The sequence below is a fragment of the Equus quagga genome, chromosome 4 (assembly GCF_021613505.1).
Source record: "Equus quagga isolate Etosha38 chromosome 4, UCLA_HA_Equagga_1.0, whole genome shotgun sequence".
Lineage (NCBI taxonomy): Eukaryota > Metazoa > Chordata > Mammalia > Perissodactyla > Equidae > Equus > Equus quagga.
In genome coordinates, this window is record NC_060270.1 from 114,049,316 (window position 1) to 114,073,891 (window position 24,576).

Below are 24,576 nucleotides of genomic sequence, written 5' to 3' on the forward strand. Positions count from 1 at the left end.
CCCTGGAAAACCACTAATCTCCTTTCTGTCACTACAGATTAGTTTGCATTTTTTAGAATTTTATATAATGCCATTGTGTGCATCAACAGTTCATCCCTTTTTACTGCTGAGTAGTATTCCATTGTGTGGATACACCAGTTTGTTTATCCATTCGCCTTTTGATGGGCATTTGGGTTGTTTCCAGTTTGGGACCATTATAAGCGAAGTGCTATGAACATACACGTCCAGTCTTAGTATATGCACATGCTTCCATTTCTCTCGGGTAAATATCTAGGGGTAAAATCATTGGGTCAGATGACAAATGCAGATTTAACTTTTTAAGAAATAACCGAACTGTTTTGCAAAGGGGCTGTGCAGTTTTATACCAACAGTATCTGAGGGCTCCTACTCCTCCACATGCTCATCAGCACTTGGTATGGCCAGTCTTTTAAATTGTACCCCTTCTAATTGGTGTGCAAATGTGTCTCATTCATCTTGAGCGGAGAGACGTGAGGAAAGAGAATCGGCACTGCTCCATTCTAGGGAAGATGCTGGTGTGAGCACCTCACGCCCCTTGGCTCACTCGAGCTGCCCTAGTGCTTGTTCCTGGTGAGCTGATTTTGTGACTTTGAAAGCCAGCCCACACCTTCTAAGAGATTTCCTGCATCTTCGAGGCAGCCAGGACAGGCCCCTGTTGCTCGTAGCCACACACCGCCCTCCGCCGTAAGTGCTCTTGGTTCCCTCTGCCTGGCAGGCTCTCCTTCATCTCCTCCTGGTAACAAACCCACCCATCGCCAAGCCACCGCATCTTTGCCTCTAGATCCCGTTGTCTCTAAACCAAGATCTACTCCTCTGATACTCTGGATATATCAGCCAATAAATCCTTTTAACTTAGTCTAGTTTGAGCCAGGTTTCTGTCACTTACGACCAACATCACCCTGTGCCTGACGTTCCCCTCGTCTGTCCTGTACGTGTGCATTCAGTGCCGAGCATAGGGCCTGGGGTCAGCAAGTGCTGAGAGAATAAATAAACGACCATATTCTTAAAATCAAAGACATTTTTATAAATCTACAGAAGACAGAAAACTGGAAAGGTTGCTCTGAGAGGCATCGCGGTTAAGCCCACCTCTTCTGAAGCCAGACTGCCTGGGTGTAAATCCAGCTCTGCCATTATCACCTCTGTGACCTTAGGCAAGTTATTCATTTCTCTGTGTCTCAGCTCCTTCAACCCTAAAATGGAGATGGTCATAGGAGCTACCTCATTAAGTTGTTAATTTACAAAAAGCACTTATACAATGCCTGAATCATTCAAGCACTCTTTTTATTTTTGTTTTGTTTTGTTTTGATTCTGCTAATTTCTTGGATGATAGAGTCAAGATTGAAAAAGACTTTGATGTGCTGTCAAGGAATGATATGCTAAAACCTCAGTTACTAGTTGTGGGATCTTAGAGGAAATGCCTACTTTCCCTGAGAAGCAGTCTCTTCCTACTTAACCATGCACATAGAAAGTCCCATACTCTGGCTCAAATAAGCTGACAATATAAGACCCTGAGTTTGGGGAGTGGTATGGGGTTAGCTGACCACAAGTCCATTTTGAGCTAGTAAAATGGCAAGGTTCTCATAAAACTTTCAAAGACCAGACTGCATTGCTAGGGGTAGTGTCAATTAAGGAAGACTATAATCCTTAGGTCCTCTGCTCAGCGTTCGTCAAGAGTACACACTCAGCACTTGGACAGGCTGGGGAGCCTCTGGTAGAGAGCAAGAAGAAAGTGATGGTGCAGCAACCGTGTAATTTGAAGAATAGTTGAGAGCCTTTGAAATGCTTGTTCTGAATAACAGGACACTCAGAGAAGATGAAATTACAGTCTTCAGACACTTAAAGCGCTCTCCTGTGGAGGAGGGGTGGGACTTCATGTGACATGCTCCAGAAGCCCTGGGAGGAAGGCCCCAGGTGGCAGACCCTGGCTCAGCGTGAGGACGTGCTCTTTCCCTGCGAGAGCTGTCCGGTGATGGAGAGGGCTGCTCGCAAAGCTGCAAGCCTCTGACCCCGAGACGAGCGGGGCGAACGCGAGTTGACGGACACACTAGCAAAGAATCCTAAACGTGAGAGGGATGGGTCATACGTGACTGCTCTCTTTCATTTCACATTCTAAAAATACAAGACTCTATTTTTTGAAGATTTTGGTTTTTAGATTTAAAGGAGGTTAACACTAGACTAATGAATTGCAACTTTTGAAAAGTAGAAGCAGCTGCCTGTGTCGGTTGCCTTTTGCCCGAAAGACCCCATGGGAGTGGAAAGGGCCATGGCTCCCTCCCAGGGCAGATTGACCCCAACTGGTTCTGTCTTCAGAATGGTGCCCATGCAGCTAGGGTCGAGTCTACTTTCACTACTGCTGAGACTCATGGCCACAGCCCCAGAAGGACCCAGAAGCAGCACTGGTCCAGCCCCAGTATAATGCTAAGATGAAGCCTTGCGAATCCATCTGGTTGCGTTTTTTCCTTTCCGTCACTTTCCTCTCCACCCTGGAGGCATAGAAGACAGAGTTGATAGCACAAATCCTGTCTGCAAATGCATTTCTTTCTAAAGAAAGAGTCACTAGAATGCTCGCAGAACAACCACCGGCTGGTGGAGCACACACTGAGTGAACACAAAGCAATTAAAATGAACTGGGGGACCAGCCTTACTCTATTGACTACACAGTGAAAGTGGTTTACTTTTTCTTTTAAAAAAACCTTCCTTCCATTTCCACACACTGCTCCACCTCCATGCTGCTTTTTTTTTTTTTAAAAAAAACGATATCTATGTGTCAGAAGATAGTATATTAAGACTTGTTTAAAAATCTATTTCTTGTATATTGCAGATTCAAACAGCAGTGAGAAATGGTCTATGGACACTGATATATATGTGTTTGTAGGAAGTAAAGTAAATATCTCGTAATACAGAAATTCTTAATTAAATACAGCTGTTTATCCAAATAGTGGCAGCAAGAGGGGGCAGTCAGCGAATCACTGAAACTCCCTGGACCTCTACTGTTGCTTTTCCTGGAATTTTTTGTTGTTGTTGTTGTTCGGAGTTTGCTTTTTCTGAGTATAAAAGCAGTATATAATCATTATAAAAAATCTAGAATATATGGAAAGTTATGAAAAAGTTTTTAGGTTCAGAAATGAATATAAAAACAAAAAATGGACATTTGAAGTGGTTGGTATACATGTATTAAATGTGCTTGAGCTGTTTTTACACACAACACTTCTGATATCAGATGTATTGGTTTTTCCCCACGCCAATCAATTCTCCAACTCTCCAGACACCAACTGGGTGTCCTACAATTCAGTTCAATTCTGACCCTGACTCCCCAGAGTCAGTGCAGACCCCATGAGACAGCCCAGTCAAAAGGCCAGGTTGTCACCTGTACTTCTGACCAACCAACCAGCTATAAATCTCATGACCCCCTCCTCAGGTTTGATAATTTGGTAGAACAGCTCACAGAACTCAGGAAAGCACCATACTTACTGGTTTATTATAAAGGATACAACTCAGGAGCAGCCAAATGGGAGAGCTGCATAGGGCAAGGTATGTGGGAAGGGGCACAGAGCTTCCATGCCCTCTCTGGGTGTGCCACCCTCCCAGCACCTCCCTGTGCCCACCAACCTGGAAGCTCTCCAAACCCCATGGTTTAGGGGGTTTTGTGGAGGCTTAATTATGTAGCCATGAGTGATGAAATCATTGGCCATTGGTGACTGAACTCAGGCTCCAGCCCCTCTCCCCTCCCCAGGGGTCAGGGGTTGGTGGAGCTGCAAGTTCCAATCATAAACCAGGTCTTGGTCAAGCAGCTCCAACACTGAAGCTGTCTAGGGTCCCCCAGGTGCCAGTCATCTCATGAGCACACAAAAGACATCTATCACTCTCCAGAGATCCTAAGGGTTTTAGGTGCTGTGTTGTCAGGAACTTGGGACAAAGACCAAATATATATATTTCTTATGCCACAGTGCTCCTTTAAAAAATATTTAAGGAGGCTGGCCCCATGGCCTAGTGGTTAGGTTCAGCATGTTCCATTTCGGTGGCCCGGGTTCACGGGTTCAGATCCTGGGCGTGGACCTACACCATGTCCACCATTGTCATCCATGTTGTGGCAGTGACCCACAGATAAAACAGAAGGAGTCTGGCACAGATGTTAGCTCAGGGCTAATCTTCCTCAAGCAAAAGAAAAAGAGAAAGATTGGCAATGTATGTTAGCTCAGGGTGAATCTTCCTCACCAAAGAAAAAAAAATTTAAATGCCCTAACAATAGGTGCTGATAGGTTAGTCTCCTTCTGAGGATCTCAGAGCAATTTACCACTACCCCTTCTCTGACTGTAAAAGGGTAGAATGAGTCTTCTAGTCTTTAAAAGCATACTGATCCTTTCAAGCTCTTTGGGTACTCAGCACTGATTAATTCACTAGTAAATAGTCTCAAGGAGGCAATGTACTGATGCAATCTGTGCTTGTAACTTTGTTGACTCCTTTGCTGGAAACAGAGACTGGATCAAAGTGTTCTGGGTCAGCCAATAGAAGGGCAGAATTTAAAGACCATCAGCCAAATACCTGGCTGATTCATTTTAATTAAAATCGTTCTGCTAAAGGGCTTTCCTTCTTTGTATGGTTATAAATGCCAGGCAACCTAATTCACAATTTCTGGCAATCCCTGAGCACTGGGGTTCTGAGTGTGGCCCTGAGGAGCAGGGTCAGCAGCCCTGGGAACATTAGAAAGGCACATTCTTGGCCCACCTCACACCCACTGAATCAGAAACTCGGGTGGGGCCCAGTGCTGGGGTTCAACAAGCCCTCCAGGTGATCCTGGTGAAGGCTCAAGCTTGAGAATCACTATCTTAGGCAACCCCCGCCCCCGCCCCCATCTTGGAGAACTGGCTCTAATTGGCTTACCCCCTTCAACTCCAGTCATATGTTTATCTAGATCTGCGTGCCGGTTACTCAGGTACTTAAATCCATAAAAACCTTCTAGGCTCAGGGCTGGCCCTGTGGCCAAGTGGTTAAGTTCACGCGCTCTGCTTCCCCTGCCCAGGGTTTCATTGGTTTGGATCCATTCCCTGCCACGATGGGCCGTTCCACTGCCAGCCAGGGTGGCCTGTCTGCAGCAACCCCGAGGGATTTATGGACGTCGTTTAGCAGTGAGTTAGTCCCCAAGCAACAACCTCAACTTGTGCAATATCATCCCGGGTAGGTCTCCGAGACGTGGGGCAGACGCAGAAAGCCCTAAGGGGACAGCTGGCAGCAGGTGGGAGGAAGCACCGGGCCCTCAAGCTGGAGAAGCGCAGCAGCAGAGGTCAGGAAGCCGCGATAAACACTCAGCTGCTGCGGGCTGTACACACAAGTCTTGGGCCAGAGAGCAGCCATGGCCAAGAAGCCACGAACCATACAAAGGAGAACAGACCTGCTGAGGCGACCTCTCTTCTGCCGACACGGTCCTGGGAGGAGGAGTGTGAGAAAGGGGGAGGAAGGAGGCCCGGCAAGAAGGCCCCTGCAGGATCACGGCCTCCAGCAGGCGTCTGTCCTCTGTCCCGGCCATAAGGGTGAGGTGCAGACCCCTGAGAGCCACGGTGTCAACGCTGCATTCAGTCTCCGAACCACAGAAATCCTCTGCCTCAGCCCTGCGGTGCCCTGCATCTCCTGAAATGGAAAAAAAAAAAAAAAAAAAAACCCAACTCCCCTAGCTCTCCCATCCCGACCCACCAAGAACCGCCTTCTGGATTAGCCGCCCCTCCCGCACTCTTACTCGGGGCACCCATGCTAGACTTTGCGCCTGGGCACGCTGTTGCTCATCCCCATGCTGCTGGGAACCGCAGCCTCCCAGAGCGAAGGCTCAGCGAGAGAGAAGCTGTAGAAACGCTGCACCAGCAGGTGGACCCAGAGGCCGCGCTCCGCGGCGCGCATGCGCACAGCCGCCCGCCCGCCCGAGTCCCCTGCGGGGCTTCGCTGTCCCTCGCCTCGTGAGTTAGGTCAAAGGCGACATGTTTCATTCAAGTACACCCTACAAGGTATTTTCCAGTCCACCTTTGCCCAGTTGAAATGGAAACAAATTTAAAATCATTCTTATCCAAATCTATGAAGTTTTCCCTCATTTCCCAGACCTTTTCATGCTGGGAAGCAGCTGCGGGCGTGTGGGGTTCCCGCTCCTACCCAGTTCTGTGTCTGATGCTTCCGTTGCACTAGTTTCGCTATGGTGGATGCTTGTTAGTTCCTTTGGCTACTCCGCATCCAAACTTTATTTCTATGCTGGGCGAGTCTTCCATTGCATAAGTCTTGGTGAGTAAAGTCCCTCCCAGCACAGAACCTGAAGGGGAGAGGTAATCCTTCTCTCCATCCCCGGGGAGTTAGCGTGGGCACCTGGGGTCCTGAGTTCAACCAATGGGATGCTGCCCCCTGTGACTTTAACTCTTGAGCAATAATGCAAAGATGAAGGGACCACTGAGAAATTATTCACTGGGACAACAGTACAGTTTGAATAAGTATTCAGGGGTAGCAGGACTAGTGGCCGCTTCCTAGCCACATTGTCCTCAAGTGTGACCTTGCCACCTAACTAGCCAAGGCTAGTTTCCCTTCTTGCTCTCCTCTAGCTACCTTTGTGCTCGCTGTCCACTCTCCCCGTCTATGAGACCTGGGCTCCTTTCCCCAGATCTCAGGGGACCCCAATCATTGCGGCCACAGCAGCCTCTGTGATCCAGACCGTGCTGTGGGGTGCTGATCCTGGCTGTGCGGGAGCTGGTTTTCCTGATGATTCCTGCATGCCTTCTGCTGAGAGCCAGCATTCAGCTCCTTTTTTAGTGGTTTTGTTTCAGGGATGACAGTTTTCAGCCAAATTCAGAGGAGCTTCTCTCTGTGTGAATGCAGTACTTTTGGCCACACAGGAGATGCGGTAGGGCTGCCATAACAAATTACCACAAACTGAGTGGCTTAAAGCAACAGAAATGTATTCTCTCACGGTTCTGGAGGCCAGATGTCTGAAATGAAGGTGTGGGCAGGTTTGGTTCCTTCTGGAGGTTCTGGGGGAAAATCTGTTCCTTGCCTCTCTCCTCGCTTCTGGGGTTGCTGGCAGTCTTCGTATTCACTGGCTTGCAGCTGCCTCACTCCACTACCTGGCTTGTCTTCACATGGCCCCCTTATCTGTGTCTCTGAGTCTTCCCCTTTTCTATCATTTCTATGACGCTTGTCATTGGCTTTAGGCGTTCCCTAATCTGAGATTGTCTCGTCTTGAGATCCTTACCTTAATTACATCTGCAAAGACCGTTATTCCACATAAGGTCACACTTTGAGGTTCCAGGTGGACATCTTTTGGGGGCCACAATTCAACCCACCACACAGGGTCTTTCCGTATGACAGCTTCCTCCCAGGGCTGGGCCAACAGGCTGTGTGTGGGACACCAATCCAGAGCCTCTGTCTGCAAATGCAGCTCACTTTCCTCAGTTCTCCCATCTCAGGGTAAGTGATGCGCTCTCTCCTGCGCCCCCTCCATCCCCCTCTCCATCTGAGAGCTTTGAACTCTACTGATGCTCAGTTCAGGGTTCCCACTTTCTCCTGATAGGCCTATGGCACTCTAACAAAGCTCTCTTTGGGCCGTGTTTGACATCCCAGAATTCCTAGATAATTTGCAGTAGATCACACAATAATCCTTCCATAGCTGTCAGGTTTCTTGGTTACAAACTACATTTAAAAGCAGCCTCCCCTTATCCGGGGGAATTGTTCTAAGGCCCCCAGTGGATGCCTGACACAGTGGATAGTACTGAACCCTATACATACTATGCTTTTTCCTATACATACATACCTATGATAAAGTTTAATTTATAAACTAGGCAGAGTAAGAGATTAACAACAGTAACAATAAAACAGAATAATTATAGCAATATACTGTAATAAAAGTTACCGGAGATCTTAGCAACCTGAGCATGTGATTTTTTTTCTTTCTTTATTATGTCGAGAACTATCTCGATATTTATTATATCGAGAACCTTTTCACTTAAAGGAAGCCCTTTACAGCTTCTCTTTGGCATATCCGAATTGCCAGCATCACTCCTCTTGCACTTTAGGGCCATTAGTAAGTAAAATAAGGGTGACTTGAACACAAGCACTGAGATACCACAACAGTTGATCTGATAACTGAGATGGCTACTAAGTGACTAATGGGTGGGCGGTGTATACAGTGGGATTCACCAGACAAAGGGCTGGTTCGCTGGGTGGGAGGGAGCAGGATGGTGCAAGATTTTATCAGGCTGCACATAACAGCACCTAATTTAAAGCTTATGAATTATTTATTTCTGGAATTTTTCATTTAATGTTTTTGGACTGCAGTTGGCCCAGGGTGGCTGAAACCCTGGAAAGTGAAGCTGTGGATAAGGGGGCACTACTGTATCTAATAATGTAAACTACTGGCGTTTCAAAGTACCTCTTTAATTATAGATGGGGGAAATCTACTTTAAAATGTGACATGATGCAGGTCTTCTTTGACCACGTCTATAAAGCTCTATTGTTAGAAGAGGGCAAGTTGTTATCAGAGGTTGAGAGATGCATTTAAGACTCCGGGGGCAATGGCTTCCCTGACAGCAGCAACAAGGTGACTTATGAAATTGCTCCTTCACCAAACCCAGGATCCTGAGAGCTGAGGACATGCCAGGTGCCCAGAACACAGTTTTATGTTTGGGTTACAGCTTTTGGAACTTGCTAGAAAGTTCCTGCTTGGCAATGTTGTTCCTTAGTTCTTTGTTCCCAGTTCCAGCTTTGCCTCTCCATTGCAGACTGGACCTGCTTCTAACCCTGTGTGCCTCTTTCTTCAGTCTCTGGCTGAGACACACAGACGAGGCCTGGCAGATGTCTCAGAAGCAAGGATATCAAATGGCAATCAGCGCAGTTAACTCTGCCTTTCTCGTCAGCAGCGCTCCAAATGTCAATCATTACAATACTTAAGTCTTCTAGTCTTCAGCCATTAATGTAATGAAATAATGAAATGTGATCACTTTTAAAATTTAACTCAGAGTAGAAGAAAGACTTTAAAAAAGACCCATAAAAAATAGGATTCCTTTTTTCAGCACTCTGAGTGGAAAACAAAGAGAGAAAGGGCTTCTGTAAATTGAATATATAAAGTTTCTGAAATTATAGAAACTACTGCAACTTCTGGATCTTAAAACATAGCAGAGTTAGTTTGTAAAAGCAGCTAATTCTTTGTCTAGTTTCTTTATGGCAAACGGTGTTTAGGTAAATCCTTAACACATAGTGGGTGCTCAATTAATGTGACAGTTACTGCCTACTGTGTGCTAAGGACTGCAATTGCCATAACTTATTAATCCTCAGAACAATTCTCCAATATAGACACTTATTTTCCTCATTTTATAATTGGAGAAATTCATAAGTGAGTCAAATCTTGTTTTTGCAACAGAGCTCATCATGATTTTTCTACAACAACCTACTGCATAATAGTCTAGCTATATTCTGCCTGAAGTTACCTTTTTGACCTATCTAAAATTGAACAGGTAGATAGTCTTTTTTTTTTTTTTTGAGGAATATTAGCACTGAGCTAACATCTGCCACCAATCCTCCTCTTTTTGCTGAAGAAGACTGGCCCTGACCTAACATCCATGCCCATCTTCCTCTACTTTATATGTGGGACGCCTACCACAGCATGGCTTGCCAAGCAGTGCCACGTCTGCACCCGGGATCCAAGCCTGCAAATCCCGGGCCCCCGAAGCGGAGTGTGCGAACTTAACCTCTGTGCCACCGGGCCGGCCCTGAACAGGTAGACATTCTAAATCTAGTTCTGAGGGTTATTCTGCAAAAGAGAAATAATAGAATGCTGACCCATGAGGGACCCCCATCTCTGTGGAGGTGCGGTTTGTGACTTATGCTGTTATACTGTTGTACTTTTATAACTATACTATTATACTGTTATAACAGCAAAAATTACAAAGTAAACCCATCCCCATGCTTTTACCCCTCGCGCTTTCTCCATTGGGTACAGAGTCAGTCGCCTCGAGGGGAAAGTCTTTTCTGCAGAGTGGGCCCTCCCCCCTCACCACCCCCTCCCAAGAAGGAAAGTTTCTACTCTCAGCTCCTGCGCCCCCCACCAAGACTCTGCCAGCTTTAGAATGCCAAAGGCCTGGTCAACACTTGACAGAGATGCATGCAGCATAATCCACTTAACCCAACTACCCTAGCAGAGGAGTGATGTCCTGAGAAACAGGTTAATTAGTAGGATATTACTCATGGAGGGAGCTCAGAGCACTGTCTTCTGCTTTATCAGAAAGGACACGAGGTTATTCTGACCAAAATGTCACCTTTCTTGGTTGCTTAACAAATTTCACAGTTCTTACACTAAGGGAAAAAATCTGAAAAGAACACATTAAGCTACTTCATATACAAGTTGAAATGATTCTAAGGTAGTAGAAGTTCCTTTAATAACTCTACATTGTGGGCTTATAGACTGTCTAACAGTTTACACTCTCCACTTAGATCCTGTGACTTTTTCCCAACTCCATACCACTACACCCAAATCTCTATCCACCTCTATTCATGCTGAATTAAATTTTTTTGAAAAGGAGTAAGGGTGGGGCTGGTCCGGTGGTGCAGCAGTTAAGTTCGCACATTCTCCTTTCGCGGCCCTGGGTTCACCGGTACGGACATGGCAAGCCATGCTATGGCAGGTGTCCCATATAAAGTATAGGAAGATGGGGCACGGATGTTAGCTTTGGGTCAGTCTTCCTCAGCAAAAAAGAGGAGGATTGGCAGCAAATGTTAGCTCAGTGCTAATCTTCATCAAAAAAAAGAAAGAAAGAAAGAAAGAAGAAATATAAAAAAGGAGCAAGGAATACTTTAGGCCAGGGTTTCTCAATCTCAGCACTATTGAGCCAGATAATTCTTTGTGGGGAGTGGGGGTTGTCCTGTGCATTGTAGGATGATTAGTGGCATCCCTGACTTCTATCTACTAGATACCAGTAGCAACCTCCCATTTGTGACAACCAAAAATGTCTCCAGACATAGCTGAATATCCCCCAGGGGGCAAAATCACCCCTGGTGGGGAACCGTGGTTTTAGGCTCAATTATCTAAGTGTTGCAGGCAAAGGTATCTATACTGGGACAATCTCTTCAATAACACCCATCCAATTTTATTGTAAAGTCATGCTTTTGTGGATTTTGCTTTTCATTTTGGTGTGTTGCCATGTTGACTTGGGGCTTCTATATTGCATGGATATTCTTCTAAGATGTCTTATACTTTTCTAACATCATGAACCAAATGGGCTGAGCATCATCGAACTGTTTCTTTATGGCCCAGAGTCGTCAGTGGGAACATCAAGAGTTGTACGGCACTCTAACGCAGTGAACGTTGTCTTGGTGGACTGAAGCTAGCAAATGGGTCATCCTTTGCCAGTGGCCCTGGATTCTCATGCTGCTTAAATTCCTGTGTCTGCATTTTATTGTTTTTCCATATCCCTTCTTTCCTTAGGCAGTCAGATCCCTTTTTTCTTTCCCTCCCTCCCTTCCTGTTTCTCTGTCTTTCTTTTCCTATTTTTTGTTTTAATTTATAGTGTCTTCCTCCTGCTTAAATGTGCCTGACTGATTCAGTCATGTTCTTCCCTTCTAATCACTGATCCGAGTCAGGTATTGACTTATTAACCAGACATCTGATTAAAATATATTATGTTCTGGTGGAAATGTAAATTGGTGCAGTCACTATGGAAAACAGTATGCAAGTTCCTCCAAAAATTAAAAATAGAACTACCATATGATCCAGCAATCCAACTTCTGGGTACATATCCAAAGGAAATGAAAACAGGATATCAAAGAGATAGCTGTGCTCCCATGTTCATTGCAGCATTATTCAAAATAGCCAAGACATGGAAACAACCTCAGTATCCACCAATGGATGAATGGATAAAGAAGGTGTGAGATATATGCTGTCACATGTTGCTTAATAACAGGGATATGTTCTGAGAAATGCATTGTTAAGTGATTTCATCATTGTGGGAACATCTTATAGAGTTACACAAACTTGGAAGGTACAGCCTACCACCTAGATGGTCTAGCCTACTACACACCTAGGCCATATGGTCCTAATCTTACGGGACCACCATCATAAATGTGGTCTGTCATTGACCTAAATGTCGTTATGTGGTGCATGACTGTGTGTGTGTTTGTGAGAGAGAGAGAGAGAGAGTGTGTGTGTGTGTGTGTGTTTGTGTGTAGTCCCCCTAGAGATGTTGTTCAGGGCACAATCTGCACGACCATATATGGACGTTGGTTAAGGAAGATTTTCTGAAGAAAGTGACCTCTAAAGTGAGAGCTTAGATGAGGGGTAACAATGTACGCAAAGAATATGTCACTTTCATGAACCTGCGAACAGCTCACTGTAGCTGGCGCTTAGAATGCAAAGCTGAAAATAGCAAGAGATGATTCTGAAAAGGTGGGTAAAGGCCTCTTCATGAGGGCCTTGTGTCTCCTACAAAGGAGTGTGGGTTTGTTTTGAAGGCAGCGGGATAACACTAAATGGCTTTAAGCATTATTATATTTGTGTTTTATGAAGACCACTTGGGTTGCAGCGTAGAAAAGTGCAGGTGGAGAGCAGTGCTGGAGACGAGTGACCCCTTAGGAAGTGGTCACACTGGGCCAGTTGAGGGATAATTGTGGCCCGAATGAAGGTAGTGGCAGTAGAGATGTTTACTCTCACTTCTGTTGACAACTTCCTCCCTTTCACTCTCATAAACAGATTCAAGAAATATTAAGGAGGGGCTGGCCCCGTGGCCCAGTGGTTAAGTCCGCGCGCTCTGCTTTGGCGGTCCAGGGTTTCTCCGGTTCGGATCCTGGGGGCGGACATGGCACCGCTCCTCAGGCCATGCTGAGGTGGCGTCCCACACGCCACAATGAGAGAGACCTAAAACTAGAATATACAACTATGTACTGGGGGAGCTTTGGGGAGAAGAAGGAAAAATAAAATCTTTAAAAGAGAAATATTAAGGAGATATAATCAAAATAATTTTATGATTCATTAGATGTGGAAATCAAGGTTGAGTCCCAGGACTCTTCTTGGCCAATTATATTAGTAGTTCAAACTTACTGAGAATGGGATATACGCCAGGAATGATTCTTAGCATTTTATGTATATTCTTCCATTTAAACTCACCACAATCCTCTGATGTGGGAGGTATTATTATTCACGTTTTAGGAATTCAGGAACCAAGATACAAAGAAGTTAAGTAACTTGCCCAGAGTTACCAGCTAGAAGGTAGTGGAGTTGGGCTACAAACCTAAGTAGTCTACCTCCAGAGCCGTTACCCATGGGGGTACCAACTACTGAGACGGAAGAAACAAGAGGAAGAGCAGATTTCATGAGGGAGGATGATGGGTTCGGTAGATGAGCATGATAAGTCTAAGGTGCCTGGGCAATGCCCGAGTGGACGTGGGCATGAGGCCATTGCACATCTGGGCTTGGAGCTCAGGAGACAGATCCAAGATAGAGATACAGATGCAGGAATCATCAGTGGATAGATGTAATTGCAGCCATTGGTAGTGGAAAAGATGATCCAGGGAGAGTGTCTATAGCAGAAAACAAAGAAGGGTCTTAGAATAGAGACTTTGGGAATATAAGAATAAAAGCCTATCAAGGAGATGGAGAGAGGGAGAAGAAAAACAAGGAGAGTATAGTGATTAGAAGTCAAAAGAAGAGATTGTCTTAAGAAGAAGGGAAGGCTGGCGATATGAAATGCTTCCGATATATCAAATGCAATAAAGAAAGGAAAATGTTCATTAGATTTGGCAACATGAAAGCAGTTAGAAATCTAAGTAATGGTAGGCTCAGTGGAAGGGTGTCAGTAAAGGCCAGACAGGAGTGGGCTCATGAACATAATGGGAGGAGAATGAAACATAGTAAAAGCAGATCACTTGGGAATTGTTTGACTAAGAAGGAGAGAAGTAATAGGGTGGTAGTAGACAGGGATACTAGGTCAGTAGAAGGCTTTTGTTCATGAAAAGAGAGAATAGGAATGATTTAAATAATTACGGGAAGAAGGATTGAGGATGACATCGAGTGGTCAGCCAACATTGGTGTTCATGAAGTCACAGGAGTTCCAGCCCTCCTCTGTGTTTGGAGCTTCTGGTCATGCTCCCCAAGCTGGATGCCAGCACAGGGAGTTGGCAGGCAAACGGAATTGCAGGGTTGGGGTTCTGCCAGGCAGGGCAGTAGAATTTAAGGCACACAAGTTTAGAATCTCAGAAAAAATGAGATTGAAGTAACAGACATGGTGTCTTAGCTGGATAGAGTAGCCAGTGGAGGCGAAGGAGGGGGGGCTGTTAGGAAATGTGTAAGGGGACCACGTGTGGTTGGAGTGATTGAAGTGAAGTATGAAAGAAATATGAGCTTAGGGCCAGAGAGAAGGATGTTTGAGCATGAGTTCCAAAGTGGAGCAGTTTTGGGTGAGGATGGCCCAGAATGTGGCCATGGAAGGGTAAGCTGAGATCTTAGGATGAAGGTGAGTCCCCCAGTTATCAGCCTACACTTTCAGGTCAGAGAGACTGAGCATTCAGCTCTTGCCAAGGGACATAACAGAACTACAGGACCGCCAGCTGCATGCAGACTCAATAATGTCCAAAGGCTCGAAGAGATACTGTTACGGGTTGAATTGTGTCCCTCCAAAGTTCACACTTTGTTGAAGTTCTGACTCCTAGTTCCTCAGAATGTGACCTTATTTGGAGGCACAGTCATTACAGAGGTAATCACATTACTATAAGATCATTAGGGTAGAACCTAATTCAAGATGACTAGTGTCCTTATAAAAAGGGGAAATTTGAACACGGAAAAACACACAGAGGGAAGACAGTGTAAAGACACAAGGAGAAAGGAATGTGAACATGAAGATGGCCATCTACGAGCCAAGGAGAGAAGCCTGGAACAGATTCTGCCTCATGGCCCTCAGAAGGAAGCACCCCTGCCAACATCTTGAATTTGGACTTCCAGCCTCCAGAACTGTGAGACGATAAATTTTGTTGTTTAAAACCACCCAGTTTGTGGTAACTTGTTACAGCAGCCTTAGCAAATGAATACACATGCCATTCCCAAGCCCTCCCAGGACCTCCCCAGCCATTGCTGTATGTATTATTGGATAGAATTTCACCCATCACTAAAGCAATCACTGGAAAAGGACCTGGGATTATAATGATTGATTTTGGTGGGGGCCAGAGTTCCCTGAAGCACACCTATGCCTGACTCCTGAACAGTCAGGAATGAATGGATGAAGAGGACGGGCGGGAGTGCCAATGGGTACACAACAGCCGAGTCTGCGGCACCCCGTCAGGGGTCTGTTCCCTATGACTTGCTCAGTATGCTGGTTTCTGAATTGTTCTCATCCCTCAGGTTCCTTGGTCTTGGGGAATACTCACACCGATTACCTACATTGATGGAAAATTTAGTAAGGATACCCCAGAACATAAGCTAGAAGGGGAAGTTAGCGTTTTAGGGAAGAACTCAATGGAGCCAGCGCCTTCTACTTTAACCTGAGTCATTTGATTATGTCCAGAAATACTCAGTGAAGACAAACTCTCACAACCAATGTTTCAGATTAATTAGCTTTTAAATTTTATTTCTTATTAGTCAAGAAATATTCTTGACCCCCAATCTCCCAAAGAATAAAATCAGGAAAAAGCAAAAATAATATGAACAGCAGTGGTGAGAGTCTGACTCCAGTATGTCTGGGACAGTTGGCCACCAGGCTCGTTGTGAGTGGTCATGCCAAGGGGCAAAGCAGACAAACAAAGACAGCTCCAGAGGACATGTGATATGCATGGGGATTTTCCATGACCTGACAGTTCCATGCCTAGACTCTTATCTCACTCTCTCCTGAATTTCTCTCTCCGAAGCACCCGTCTCTGCTAAGTTTCCAAGGTTTCTTTGGCATGAGCATTCCATTTTTCAGAGGATTTGCCCACCTCCGTCCTATTCTTCCCAAGTGACACTTTGGCTCAGAGGGAACCTCAGATTACATAATGGCAATGGGGAGGGATGGCCCAGTCCCCGAGATGTCATCCTGACTTTGCTGGTATCCTCTGAGGTCTTGTCCCTCCTGGGGGCTAGAGCCACGTGGCCTTCGATCACTGCATGCAGGCTTCAGCTGATGATTTTGATGAGTCTTGCCTCCAGGTGCTCTGAGACCCCGTTGTCCTGACCCTACAACTCTTCCAGGCCCCCATGTCTCTCAGTATTTCTGTGCCCCTCCTTTGGAGTCCAGGACATCTTACCTGTATCCCTTGTCCCGTTCTGGAGGCTCTGAGCCTCTGTGAAGCTACCCTGGGGCGCATGAATCTAAACAGCTCTCTTATCCACTGCTGACCTGCCTCCTGGGGTCGTGGGGTCCTGGCACCATTCCACACACAGGGCACCTCTGGGAGGCTTGCAGCAGTCTTTGCCGTGTGCTGGAAAGCAGGAAACAAGCCCATCTGCTCTGAGTCTCTCCTGGCTGTCCGCAGGTCATCACTACTCCCTTACATCAGAACACTGGCCCAAAAGTGGGGCTCGAGGAACAGGCCCTCACGAGTGTTGAGTCCTTATCCCCCTAAATCTCTTCAAGCTCCTGCCAACCCGAGAAGCATGACCTCTGTGTCACATTCTGCAATTTCTCTCCTCGATGGTTCTCCGTACGCTCTGTGATTAATTCTCCAAGCTTAATTTTCAGTGTGTGGGGTAGAGCAAGAATCCTTGTCTCCTTCAGGTGCTTCGTTCTTGCAGTAGAAAGCCAGGCCTCTCATGACTATTTGTTCTACCACAGGTTTTAAAATGTCTGTTTTGAAAGTCAAAACTGAGCTGTAACTTCTTTGTTCTAGACTGTTTCCATCGTTCCTCTGGAAGGTTGTGCACCTAGAAAACTATTACTGCTTGGTGGTTAGGGTAAGAGGAAGAGGATAAAGAGATGAAAATTGTGTAATTTAATATTAAAACATTTTATCCCATTACGGAATCCTAGCTATGTTACTCTCTGACTGCGTGGCCTTGGGGAAATTATTTATCCACTCAGAGCCTCAGTGCTTTAATTTGAAAAATAGAAGAAATAACTAGAATGTGATTCATGAGTTTGTTGGAAGAATTAAATGAGATAATTCATTTAAAGTATCCAGTGTAATGCACAGCACACAGTTCTTGCTTTTGTAGATACAGTTACACCTCAATTTCATTTTGCAACAAGGCAGAGTATAACTGAACAATTAAAAGAATGTACTAAAGACTTTGAACAGTGAGGTGGTTGTATATGTGGCAAGCACTGTGTGTTGCAGACTCCTTCAGGCTGCCAGGAAATTAAACTGTAGCCGTGCATTAAACATCCAGGAGAAATGGAAGAAAGAGTTGAAGGCCATCTCTGAGGCTCAGTGTTTAGAGAGCAAGCAGACAAAGAGGACATTTCCAGGAGTTGAGAGGGGTGGGGGAAACCAGGAGAGTGTGGTGTTGTACAAGTCAAGGGACAAAAATCACTTCAGCGAGGAAGGAATGACCGCTTGAGGCAAATGCTCCCGAGAGGCCTTGCGAGTCCAGATTCCGTTTGGTTAAGGAATGAATGGCAGATAAAGAATTGAGGACAGCAAGTGCAGACAGCCTGGAGAGAGGGAAAACAGAGCTGAAAATAGAGGCAGTCATTGAGTAAGTTTGAGGTTTATCTGCTTCTAGGACAGGAGAGACATTCCATTTTAACAAGGCTGGGAACAAGACAGTGGGAGGGAATGAGAGATGGCAGAGAGGGGGACAGTGTGAGGAGGCCTGGGGAAAGAGACCATGATTCAGATGGAAGCATTAGGCTGGAGCTCAGACAGGGAGAGGAAACCTCTTCTATCCGAACAGGGCATGGCTTGAGTGGCAGGGAGTTAAGTGCGTTCCCATCTGATGGCTTCTCTTTTCTCTCTGAAGCGGCGGGCAGAGCCTCCTCCTTCAGAGAGATGGGCGCGTGGATAAAGTTTTGAGAAGAGTGGACGTGACTACTGGGGCTCTGCAGAGAAGGAACACAGCAGGGCTCACGGAATCATCTAATAAAGCAAATGATCATCGCACGCTAGTTTTGAAAATGAAAAATGTGAAATGTGGGAAGAATATTTTTCTGGGCTTCACAGTAGAGACTGTATGTACCCCTTCGAAAGGAATATGCAGTGATAATTGGTGCAACAGGATTTTATCTGCCCAGCTTTTTACAGTTATAGCCAGAAAAAAACCCTAAGCTATGTAAGCCCTTAATATTTTAATAATAATAAAATAAACTGATAGTGAATTGATTTCAAATTTTCCAAGAGAAACTTATTTTCTCTTCACTTTTAAAATATTTTAAGCTACCACTAGGTGGTGTTTTGTTCAATTAATTCAAAAGTGAAATTTCCTTTTAACGCCTAATGCAGAAGGAAACGTACTGGAAAGTATGCACACTACCAGCTGCATTTCAGGCTGAATGTTTACTTTCCAACTAATTCCAATTTTCTAGACCAGCTATGGTATACGGGAAAACTTTGCTTGTCTCAAGTGTTACTCTGTTCTATTTGTCTTTAAGTGAAGTGGAAATGAGTGTGTCTTTCTTCTTCTCCCCTTCAAAGTACGCAGGGAATGGAACGATGCAGGGGGCAAACCTCATCTGAGGGGAAGTGCGGATGTTTGCCTGATTGTATACAAATCACTTTGTATTTACAATTCTTGTACTTTCTTTTAAAATAAAAATTTCGTATTTAAAAAAATCAAATTTCCTTTTAATCTAAAGATACTAGCCTTTTTAGTCTCCTCAGTTAATAGTAGCTACCACTGCTATGCTAGACATACCAAGTCTTCTGCAAATTCATTACAAAAACGCTTTGTTAAAACTGGAATTACGGATCTCTAATGAAAGCACACCCCGCTAGTAGAACAACTATTTAAATTAAGTAAATACATTGTTCTCTCATTAGAAATGGTTAAATAGGATTTCATGTGTCAACCCAAAGCCTTCCTTTTCCTCTATGGCCAACCTGGGCTTGAACCCTAATTCTCCTATTTACCAGTTCTGTGACCTTAAGCAAGCCTCTTTACCTCTCTGAACCTCTGAACCTTGGCTTTCTCACCTGTAATACCAATATCTGCCTCCCAGGGTTGTTACAGTGAACAGAATTTTTTTTTTTTTCCTGAGGAAGATTAGCTCTGAGCTAACATCCACCGCCAATCCTCCTCTTTTTGCTGAGGAAGATTGGCCCTGAGCTAACATCTGTGCCCATCTTCCTCTACTTTATATGTGGGACGCCTGCTACAGCATGGTTTGATAAGAAGTGCATAGGTCCATGCCCAGGATCCAAACTGGTGAACCCTGGGCCACCAAAGTGGCATGTATGAACTTCACTACGCCACTGGGCTGGCCCCAACAAAATTTTTTTTAATGTTGTAGATTTCTGGTACAGAAAACTTGATAAACAGCAGATATTCAGTGCAAGCACATTCTTTCCTTCAGATTCATTGGTATTCCTGCTGGAAAAATTACATAGCATATAGGGGTTGTGCAGGATTATCTTCTGTTTGCTCTCTCTCTCCCTCCCCAGGCCCAATGTCCACCTATTTCCATCTTATCTTTCACTCTAGGGGGTTGACTTATATAGACTGCACGAACAGCTTCCTTTGTCCTCTGGCTTCGGGCTGAGTTTGGCCAGTAGGCAGGAGATTGGAGTGAGGGTGGAGAAAGAGGTTGGGATGTTTGTTTGTCCAGGTCCCTTCCTGCGGGGTCATCGTGGGCTGGCTGCAGCTCTCAACTGAATTTCAGAGTGTGTCATGCAGCCCTCTCCACGCGGCTCTCTCTCCCTCCGGGTTTCAGTAACTGCTCACTCTCCTTGCCCTCCTCTAACCAGCCTCAATTACTGAACTTGCAGAATCCCTACGCCCTGCTCACCTCTTTGTATATAGCCCCGTTATTAATTCTCCTCGCGTTACTTCGTTTAAGTGTGCCATCGTTTTCCTGCTGGGTACCTGTGATCCAGGAGTTAAGCTAATTTGGGGGCCACCACAGGAAATATCCTTAGACTATTCATTACTTAGGACCTCTGCGCTTCTCCAGATTTTTTCTTTTTTTTTTTTTTTTAAAGATTGGCACCTGAGCTGACATCTATTGCCAATCTTCTTATTTTCTTCTTCTTCTTCATCTCCCCAAAGCCCCCAGTACATAGTTGTATATTGTAGTTGTGAGTGCCTCTGGTTGTGCTATGTGGGACGCCGCCTCAGCATGGCCTGATGAGCGGTGCCATGTCCACGCCCAGGATCCAAACTGGTGAAACGCTGGGCCACCGAAGCGGAGCACAGGAACTTAATCACTCGGCCATGGGCCGGCCCCTTCTCCAGATATCTTGATGAAACTTGGCCTGAACCCAAATTCAAGGATCTGTGTGAATTCAAAAGGCTCCCACCACTTCCACCCACCATGCTCTCCTGCGGCTGCGGTCAGGCTCCTGAGTCTAGATCCCCTTCTTGGTTCAGCTGTGGACAGAGCCAGAGGTGAACTCCATCCCTTCTCCATTGTCCTGAGAACTCCGAACACATTCAACATTTTGTGATGCTCTGCGACTCTGCTGAAGAGTAGGGGTGACACAGCAGGGACCCCATAACATCCTACCCAGACTTCAGCCATCTTTACTGCCTCCAAAGCCTCTTCCCCTCCCAAATGAGCCACCGTTATCTGTTATCTCATGTCATCCAACTCCCCTGCTCCCACTGTTTCTCTGATTGAAACACCCATAACCAGTCAGTCTGCTTTCCAGTCTGGAATTCTAGTCCTTTCTTCTGGAATGCCATGAAACAAAATCATCTCATCTCACGACCTTTGGAGAAAACAAAGAGGCTCAGCCAAGTCCTGAAATCACCCAGCGCTCTCCACACTTGTGCTAACTCCTGACCTAACCCCACCGACAGGCAGGCCCCTAAGGTCCCACAGCAGATGCACAGTTTGGGAGCAGTTGGCAAGAAATCAACCAAAGGACTTTGGGGACCAAGTGTTTACCCTAAGACTCTATTCGATGAGCCCACAAGCTGGTGGACTTGGAGCTTTCCCTCCTGTGTCCCCACAGCCACTTTTACACAGGTTAAAGAGCTCCCCTACATCAATAATTAAATACTGCCACTTCCCCGCCACACCCAGAAAATGAGCAAGGAACAAAATCTGGCTATGGAAGGAGTCCAGCCTGGGGGCTGTGGGCACTTTGCCTGGGCCCCCTTCCTCTCGGACCTGGAGGTGGACTGGGGGTGAGGACCTGGGCCTGGAGCCTCTTTGGCCAAGGTGACCACAGGAGCCTGCAGACCCAGAGCGCCAGCCCCAGCCAACTGCCAATGGCAACCACATCTGGTTACAGAGTCCGAGGAGGACCTGAGGATTTGTGCGACTTAAGAGGCTGCAAGGGCTCTCTGATGCTCACTGGTCACCTCAGCCTGCTGGTGCGGGGCTGTGCCCAGGCTGCCATGCTCTCCCTGCCCCAGCTTTGCCCCGATCACCCACAGCAAAAGCTGAGACTGGGTGGGAACATGTAAAACTGAATGAAACTTTCCTGAAGGTCCAGGGATCATGGGAAAAATATCACACAGAAGAAAACCACAAAAAGCACAAAGTGACAAGACAGCAGCAACAAAAACAGCCTTACTTCTACACAGGCCCAGACCTTCCCAGGGCCCCGCAACCACCTGAGCGAGGAGTAGCTCACCGCAGGCGTCTCTATGGCTGGGACCCAGCCTCTGATCCCTGGGACATCTCTCCCTCCAGCCCAAAGCCGTGTCTCTGCCTGGGCTGAGCCGTTCCCTGGACTGACAGTGGTTTTCCCTTCACTGGAAAACCTGTTCTCCTCACAAAGGCTTCATAGACCCAAGCGGATAATCACCCAGCAAGTACGAATACATTCTCGAATTCTGGGCTTGTCTGTCAAATACAGGAGTATGTTTGGAACATCAGATTGAATCAAAATCGGGTTTGTAACAAGCTAACTCTCATTTCTTTTCAGTCTTTCTTCAAGAATTTAAAATTCTTGTGATCAATTTATTCATGGTTCACTTTGTGACAACATACTTTGGTGATTTGTTCAGAATGTGAAGGCTTATTTATATTTTTAATAGATTTTTTATCATTTTAAATACATATTTTTGTCTCATTTAATACCTAAGTCTTCAAATACTAGTTTTCCTGATATTAATAATGTTTGACCTCCAACTTTATTAGTGTGCACTCGCTAGCATATCTTTTTCCATTGTTAAAATAAAACACTATTTTTCTTTTTGTTTTACGTGCATCTCTTGTACAGGGAAGACAGTTGGAGGTTGGTTGCTTTTTCACCCAACTATGTGTTTATTACATTCTATTGTTGTTTCCTCCTTTGACTCAATTTCATGATTTCCCCTGTATTAATTTATTTCCTTTTTCCTCCCTCTAAATTGCCTTAAAGTTTCAACATTGAAACTATTGAAGTCTATGTTTCTTCATCAATGTACGGTGACTCCGTGACTTCAGGGATCCAGGCCCTTTTAATCTTATTGCTCCACCATCTATAAGGTGTTAACGTCATCTGCGTGGTCGCCATGGCTCACCTCCACACGGACAGCAGCCGGAGGAGAGGGCAAGGAGGAAGGGCACGCCCCAGGAACTGCACATGAGATTTCCATTCATTCGATGAGCGAGAACTTCATCACCTGCTTGCATCAGTGCAAAGGGAGGCTGGGGAAGCAGTTGTACTGTTCTTGAGCTGCTGTCTCTTGGATCCGTTTCTACCCTTCTAGACTCTGGGTTTTGACCTGGGGATTTGGACTTTGCAAACTGTATTTCCCCTTTGTCAGCTGACTTTGTGATGAGTTTCACGAAGAAGAGGGAATGGAGGGAAACTGGAAGGTAGGAGAAGGGGAGAAGGGAATTTCTTCCTCCTTATTTGCTGGCTTTACCTTTAATGTTGCCCCAGAAATGGTCCTGCACCCCAGTAGCATCAATTGGTTCCAGTCTCCACCTTCTTTTGGCACTCCCAGAACCAACCTCATCACTCTCTCCTCAGAGGTCTGCGTCACTGCTCTGGGAGACCCTTCCTCTGAGCCTTTAGGGTCTAGAACTTCCATCTCTTCTCTTTGTCCTCCCTGCCCTAGGAGTTGTAGCTGCTTCCTGAAGTTATTACCTCTGTTTTACCTCAACATTCATTTTTTGAATTTTCGTTCTTCCAACATCTGTTAAACTACTTCCCTTTATTAAATTATCTCTGTTTAAATACCTAGTATGGTTTCAGTTTTCCTGAATGGACCCTGCCTGATGGATACATGAATGTAGCTGGGTGGCCAAGTGCCACTAAAAATTCTATTGCTATTTAAGAAGAGGAGAATGTTGGGGACAACTATCACGCCTAAGAACAAAATAAGAATTTTAGAACAGTTTCATTCTTGCCCTATACTCCACCATACCTTTCAAGATTTTTTAAAACCATCTTGAGATTTTGCTCCAAATCATTAATTTTTGTACTTTATGCCCATAGCATTTTGAGCCTTCTTTAAACTTTTCTACTTAAACTCGCAAATATACTATGAATAATTATTTGTACACGATACATTTTACTGGTTTTACTTTTGGCAACTCTTTCTGGTATAGCTGATTTCCTTATTTTATAAGTTATTTATTCTGATCTTTTTTCTTCCTTGAGCAATTTTTTTAGAAAGAATGTGTGTGTGTGTGTGTTTGTGTGTGATACATTCTGGGTTTCTGCATGTTCAAAAGTGAGAAGTAGCACAGGGCACCAGTGCCCCGAGCTCTTACTATTCCACGAAGAGTGGTCTTGGGGTGGCACAGCTGCACTGCATGCACATGGACCAGTTTCCAGGAGGAGAGGCCCCGAAACGCTTGATACATTTATAAGGAAGATGGAAAGGTGTGAGGAACACTTGGTGGACATAACAATGGGCTTTCCTGCTTGAAGTGGCTGATAAAGAGCCTCCAGAGCTCAGCCTCTGGCATTAACCTGTTCTTCTACTGAGCTAGCTTAGACCTGCTGAGCTGCTGAAAGAGGTGAGAGACTGGACCTCTGGAGCCATTTGGACGTTCACCACCTCAGTAATGTTTGAAATAATACATAAAAGGTAATTTGGCTGGGTGTAGAGTTCTAGGGTCTGAACACTGTAAAAAATTGCTCTTAGATATTACTTGGCTTTTCTTGTGTCCTTGAGAACCTAATGAGATCAACTAGAACCCTGATTTCACATCTTGCGCGTGTTCAGAGCACTTCCCAAGATTTCGTCAAATTCCCAGAGGATTTGTGCAGTGTAGTGGTTAAGGACGCAGGATCAAGAGCCCAACTGCCTGTGTTCAAATTCTGACTATGTTGCCTGTGTAACCATGTGACCTTGGTTACTTAACCTTTCATTGCCTTATCCATGAAATAGGAAAATAATGCACAACTGGGCTGACCAAATCCCCCAGTTCTTCACTTCCAGTCCCCTCGTGCCTGAGTCAAGCTATGTGACTAGTTCTGGGTTGTGAGTAGAAATGATATTTGTGATCTCTGTAGTTGCTGGTTTGAGATCCTCAAGAGTTCTTGCCCTGACTCCCCGGCCCGCTTTGGTGCTATGACAAGCAACATTTAAGATGA